Raw genomic sequence first — 6772 nt, forward strand, 5'->3', positions numbered from 1 at the left:
AATTACGTGGTTGTACATAAACGATTCGTGTAAGTAAGCAAATTCATATTTCATAATGAAACGTAGTTAAAGATCTAGCGATCTGCAGTGTGCTCTGATGGAGTTGGCACGCCGTATGACATCCCAAAGTATCAGATTTCTGATGGTATATTTGCGATTGTTGTCAAAATTTTTCCCGAAATTCGGCTGCTTGTTTCAAATTTAACTAGACTTTGACCCGTGCGTGAACGGGTTGACATTGCATATTATGTCAGACATTTACGAAATAGATACATCAAAACTGCACAACATGTTGACATTTAGAACTCTCAGAATTTTTCATATTAAACGAACTGAGTTAGAGTTTAATTACAACCACGTAAGTACATAAATAGCCTTTGAAAAAACAAACACATAGGCTGTAAACGTATAACATAATATGATTTCGAATTTCCTCTGTTCTGTAAACACGGTAACAATTTATAACAATAATGCATGAATAACAAGTGATTTTGTACCAACCCTAAATATAGGATTCAACTCTTCCAGATCACATACTCGAACTTTCGATCTCTCGAAGTTTAACCCTGGTTTCCTGAAGTTCGAGTTATCGAGATTCACCTGTATATGTAATCTAATTATAATCATTTTATAAACACTATTCACACAAATTCACATGGCAAAAGATACAGGAGGAGGGGAAGTGTCAAAACACATATTTTGACCTATTTAAAAATAAAAACCAAAACTCTACAATACATTGCAAAAGCCACACTGCCGTTACTCTGGTGACTGATAAGGCCCACGGGCCTATTGTTTTACTAAAATATACAAAAATATGGATATGACGAAGGAAATAATAGAGAATAAATAATTGTCGCACCACCTTTTTTATCAACTGCATATCGTAAGTTAAACTCTTAATCATTTATAGCGACAAAATTAGATGATGGTTTGATTTGAATTCTGCAATGATTTTGACTGTAGTGTTCTTCGTAGTGTCTTATTAAAACCCTTTCTTCCAACAAATCAGTTCTTTTAAAATGCTCAGAGCGCACTTATATTATGTAATTCACGTTGTAATTTAACATGCATTGCTGAAACTTAGCAATCAATTCATGACATAATCCAATTTATATTCCAATAAAAACGGTTAAAATAATCGTTGCTTGATAGGTTTTAACTCGAGATGAACTAATCTCTCATTTTAATGTAATAGCTGGTGTCGTATCTTAATACCAGATGTTGACAGGCACATCACAAGATCAATTACATCTTGTGTTCTAGGACAATTTTAATGCTCCTCTTGGAGATCATAGGCCAATCGTACCTCTAACACTGAAGAACTGCAATCAATGGCGCAAGATAACGCTGTGATGATAATTTAATGGGAAATTATCACTCAAATGGACGCAGGAAGTATTTACGGTACTTATCACAATTTAATGGGCAATTGAAAAATTTCAGAGGTTGTTAAGGGATCAATTACAAGTAAAAATCAATGCACATAGTCATTATTTTGATTAAAGGCACCTATCTTTTTTCCATGTTTTCAAAACTAATAATGCCGCGATTTTATTTGATTTAGTTAATGTTTGTTTTCCGAGATTGTCGTTTTTGTTTCGCATCTCATGTAAATATGACTCTATTTCGTTTGAGCATTAAAAGAATATACCCTTGCTTCACCTTAATTCGTTATTCATTTATTCCGCAAAGCCTCTAAGTTTATTTCAACGTGAATTAATGGTATTAAGCCAGAACTTTGAATAAACACACGCTTTTAAATGAGTAATTGAGATTCACTTTCGGTTTTTTTAACGCTATAACAGTTCCTCTTTTTTATTTAATATTTCAGCACATTACATTTTATTATCTGTCAATTCATTGCTGTACAGAAAAACTTGAAAATATTGAATGCAACAATAGTTTTGGACAAACTGTTAACAACAGAAATATAAAGTGTTGTCATGCCTGCAAGCAAAATCAATTTACAAAATCTTTACAAAGGTCATGTTTGAATTTAATTATGTTCATAAGAGCTTCATTTTTTATTCTCCAATCAAGCATGTATTTATTGAATCTACGAAACGGATTCCGATTTGTATGTGCGTCCAATATTTCAAGTATGTAAATTTCAATAGATAAGACGAATTCTCGGCTATCTATAAAACTAAACATCGGTAACCTAACAACGATCAGGAGCTAGTCAAAATTGACGATCAGTCAAAACGTTTATTATACTGTTTTGTTGAACATATTTTGAACGCACAAAACACATTTTTCATTGCAAAAACTGAAAATGAATAGTTTTTTGTTTTATTTTAAATACATGTACATGTAGTTATGTTTTAAAAAAATCGATATAAATATAACATCATGTACCAATCGCAACTTCTCGGGCCTTTCCGGCAGAGGTCGGCAAAATGCATCGAATGTATTAACATTTCCGGATGGTAGAATTTTATACAAACTGGAGTCTCTTTCTACTATAATAAGTATCAGCTAGACATAACTTTTCTTTGGAATATTTTAGGGTATATCATTGACTTTAGTGAAGTCTAACCCACATCTCAACAGATCGTAAAATGTGTTGTATAAATATCAAGTTTTATAAAAAGGGGATTGTCATGGATGCCTATGTCATACATTCGAGATGTTTTTCCGAGCTCTGCCGTAAATGCCCGAGAAGTCGCGATTGCATCATTTACATGAAACTAATTGTACTGAACTTTTTCCTACAATTGTCTTTTTCTTGGTGAAAATTTATTCACTTTCTTTGACAAAGACCTGGGTTTGCAACACATATGGGATCCTCAGTTGTTGTTGTTGTGGTAGAAGCAGTTGTTGTTGTAGGAGCTACAGTTGTTGTTGTTGTAGGAGCTACAGTTGTTGTTGTTGTAGGAGCGACAGTTGTTGTTGTAGGAGCGACAGTTGTTGTTGTAGGAGCTACAGTTGTTGTAGGAGCGACAGTTGTTGTTGTAGGAGCTACAGTTGTTGTTGTGGGAGATGCAGTGGTTGTTGGAGCTGGGGTGGTTGTTGTTGTTGTTGTTGTAACAGCCCCTTCTGTTACAGCGGTAGAGATTTGTGCCACCGTTGTGCAGGGCGATGATTCACACATATCCTGAAACGTGCCATTACAAAAAAAAACATTGTCAAATAGATGACTATATTATGATTTTAATGTTTATAAAAAAAAAGGACCAGAAAGCCGTTTTTATTTACTTGTATAATGGCATTTATTTATCTGCGAATGACACAAATATCTTTAAAAAAATATTAAGAAATATGTACGTAAAACAAAAACAAGCAGAATTATATAAGGAAAAAATATACAGTTAGGTTGTACAGAAACAAGAAAGCAGACAAAAGCATATTAAAAATGACAAAGAACATGTAATGTTTTAAACTTACCTTGGTAAAAAGAAAACAGAGAACAGAAGATGAAGGTCCACAGCTCGTCTTGGAAACCGTTTTGTAAAATGTACAATTATCAGAAGATGAGTCATGGCACACACCAAAATTCATGCACCCGGAAGTCACTCCGCAGTTAAAGCCGCACTCTGAGGTCGTCAAGGTCGTTAGTGAGGTCAAGTGACTGCTTGTGACGTCATAAAGATTACATAGGTGTCCACTCGCCAATTGTAATGTCCCGAAAACAGCTAATGACGTCAGTCCAAAACGAACCAGTGAACATATCATTATGACCTTTTTTCTTAAAAAAGTGGTTTGCAAGATTTAGGTAAAAAGCATCAATGGTATTCTATAACTTAGTAAGTCACCGTCCACGCCGTCAGAGGTTGTGGTTTTTCCCGCTCTGTTCTCTTTGCATAGCAGACAGCACTGTTCTGGCTCAGTAGCCAAAGGCCATTGCCTATCTCAATTCCGTTTCATTACATCTCTGATAGCAGTATAAACAGCACAACCTTTCATATTTCATACACGTTTTGAATAATGCACAAAATTCTCGGAAATCAAACTTACCGACGTTCGATAATTTGGTTGAAAATAATAAAGCTATCATATCTTTTTGTGATTTTTATGATGGTGGCCCTGTATAATTTGAGCAGAGCAGATCTTCAATATTAATTATCTGTGTGAGTAAAAGATAAAGTAATGCACAACTGCCGTAAAACATTTTTATTATATATACAGACAGAATAAAAGATTTACTTCTAAAACTGAGAAAATTTAAGCTGCAATATCGGTTTAAGTTTACATAGTTAAGATTTGCTTTAGAAAAATAAGGCTAACGTAGAAGACACATGACGGAAGTAATAAAATATTAAAACTGAATAAGTTTTATATCATAATGAATATTCTTATGATTATGAAAAATTACCAATGGCAGCATGTTAAAAAGTTCGGATGCTTTTCATGAACAATAAACTGCAAGAGAGACATGGTATAGATATTTGAAAACGGACAGTGCAAGTAACGGAGCAGGACGGAGTGTAGGTACACTTATCATTTGACAATTTGTAAAGCACATAGAAAACACCGTGGTGATTATCTTAAGGTTATCAGTATGACCGAAAGCTATATATCGATTATATTCATAAAGTCATTATTTTGTGCATTATCGCTTTTCACGAGTTGTTGACTCCAAACAGTCTTTGTGGCACCATGCCGTTGTGTTTGGTCCAATCCAATAGGCTCGTTGTTAGAAAAACTCGAGCTTATCCTTGTCCTTTTGATGAGTATTATTGAATGATAATCCCATTCTCATTCGCGGTCAAGCATGATCGACTGCATATCTGAAGCTATCCAGAAAGAGTAGAATGAAAGACTACGGGCTGAAAAAGGCCCCACAGCCCCCCTTATCTACCCCCGTCCACAACACCCCTAACTAAAAACATAAAACTTAATTTACAAAAAAACACCACTCAAGACATATCACGTAAGGGCATTTGGCTTTACAATGTCTGTCAACTAAATATTCATTAATTACACAGAATTTTATGGCACTAAGTGTAATTCTTTAGCATCTTCATACATTTGAATATAATTTTTGTAGAATAACCCATGTTTATTTAACTCATTTTCTGTGGATAATAAATTTATTTTAAAAATCGCTTTATACTTGAATGCTGTAAAAACTTATACACACAAGTGCTGAAAATGATTATGTTCCTATCTTAAACTTCTGTACATATTCAGTCTTTGATCAGTAATACATCTGATTTAAAATTCGTCAATTATAAACTATCAATGCTTCTATCAAGTCAACGTAGAAGGGTGAGAGTATTAAGCAAACAGTTAACAAATGAGTCTTGAATATTAAAGCACTGGTTTACCGTTAACAAAACGATATTTTTGAAACACATTAATGATTAAGAAGAACTACAGACGGGTTGAACCGTTCTAAAATATATTCAGCCTCTAGCGCTGTATTTAAAGATGTGAGTGAATGATGAAAGCGGAATACAATGCATGAATAAGTAAACTTTCTGACGAAATTTATTTTGTTTTTACATATGGCCAACCAAAAATATATACAGGGCACTAATGTTCTCTTTTCTTAAGGAAAAGGCATAATTTATGGATAATCACTGTCTTTGTAGAGAATAATGTCCATTTTTTGTCTTGCCTTAGGTAGCCGCTGGGTTAACCAGTGACGAAAGCGCATTATGAATTCTTCTTGATAAGTCATTGGAGTTAATTTTGTCTTCATTTCGTTGTTCTATAGTCGTGTCCCCTAGGTTTGAAAATTGCTTCTTCATTTTACGAATGTAACAGATTAAGATTAAAGTTTTCTTCACTTTGATTTTCATTTATTTGTGAATGTGTCTTTGTTTTTAAAACTACTTCTTCATTCAACGAATTAGGAAGACGAATTTACTAATAACAATTAAAGAGCAGTAATATAAGCAATATACCTCACCGCCAACAAATTTTTGTCTTGGAATAGAAAAACGCACTTCATTAGATAAACGCGTAACTTGATTGCCCTTTTATATTGTTTGGACGACGAGCAGCAAAATATATGGTCTTTTTCATTGTTTTTCTTTTTTTAACAAACTGTACAAAACATCGTTGTTTTTTTTATCTCTAACAACCCTACATATTATTGAGACAATCAGTAACAAAATCTAGTAATAAATGCCATATAAAGCTTTGAATCTTCAATTGTGGCAGCACCTTGCCTCTGGGAGTAACGGTTTAACGTCTTCATTCTTTATCATACACACGACAGTACATAAGTTTGAATCTAATATATACATTTTTGTCATTTGAAATAATTCTTAAAATAATTCTTGATGTTCTTAAGAACCCTTCACATCGCCCCATCATTATATGAATAACTTTAAATACATGTATACACAGTATATTAGGATGCCAACTTTAGTATAAGTAGCAAATTGTAGCCAAGATAAATATTTTGCTATTTTTTTTTTTAATTAAAATAAATACACCCCTTCGTATACTGTAATGTTGAAAGCTGCACTGTACTGCTCACACCGAAATGTTATATAAAATTAGTACTATCACAAATTTCGGCAACGTTGTTTTTTTTTAAAGAAAATACATTATACACATTTTTCCAATTAAATTACTTTAGAATATTTGATCATTCATGAGGCCTCTTTATTGAAAATAAGGTTAAGGTTTAGAAATATTGAATGAAATATTAGGACATAAATACTTCTTGAAAAGAATTAACCAAATATATTCCTTTGTTAAGCACTTCGGGCTTTGGGCGTTACTTTTGAACAAAGTTGAAGAAATATGATAAATCAAAGTACTGAAGTACTGAAAGCCGGGCTCTTTTTGTGTGTCTTTATGTATATTGTAT

Source organism: Magallana gigas, chromosome 10 (genome assembly GCF_963853765.1).
Source record: "Magallana gigas chromosome 10, xbMagGiga1.1, whole genome shotgun sequence".
NCBI classification, from domain to species: Eukaryota; Metazoa; Mollusca; class Bivalvia; order Ostreida; family Ostreidae; genus Magallana; species Magallana gigas.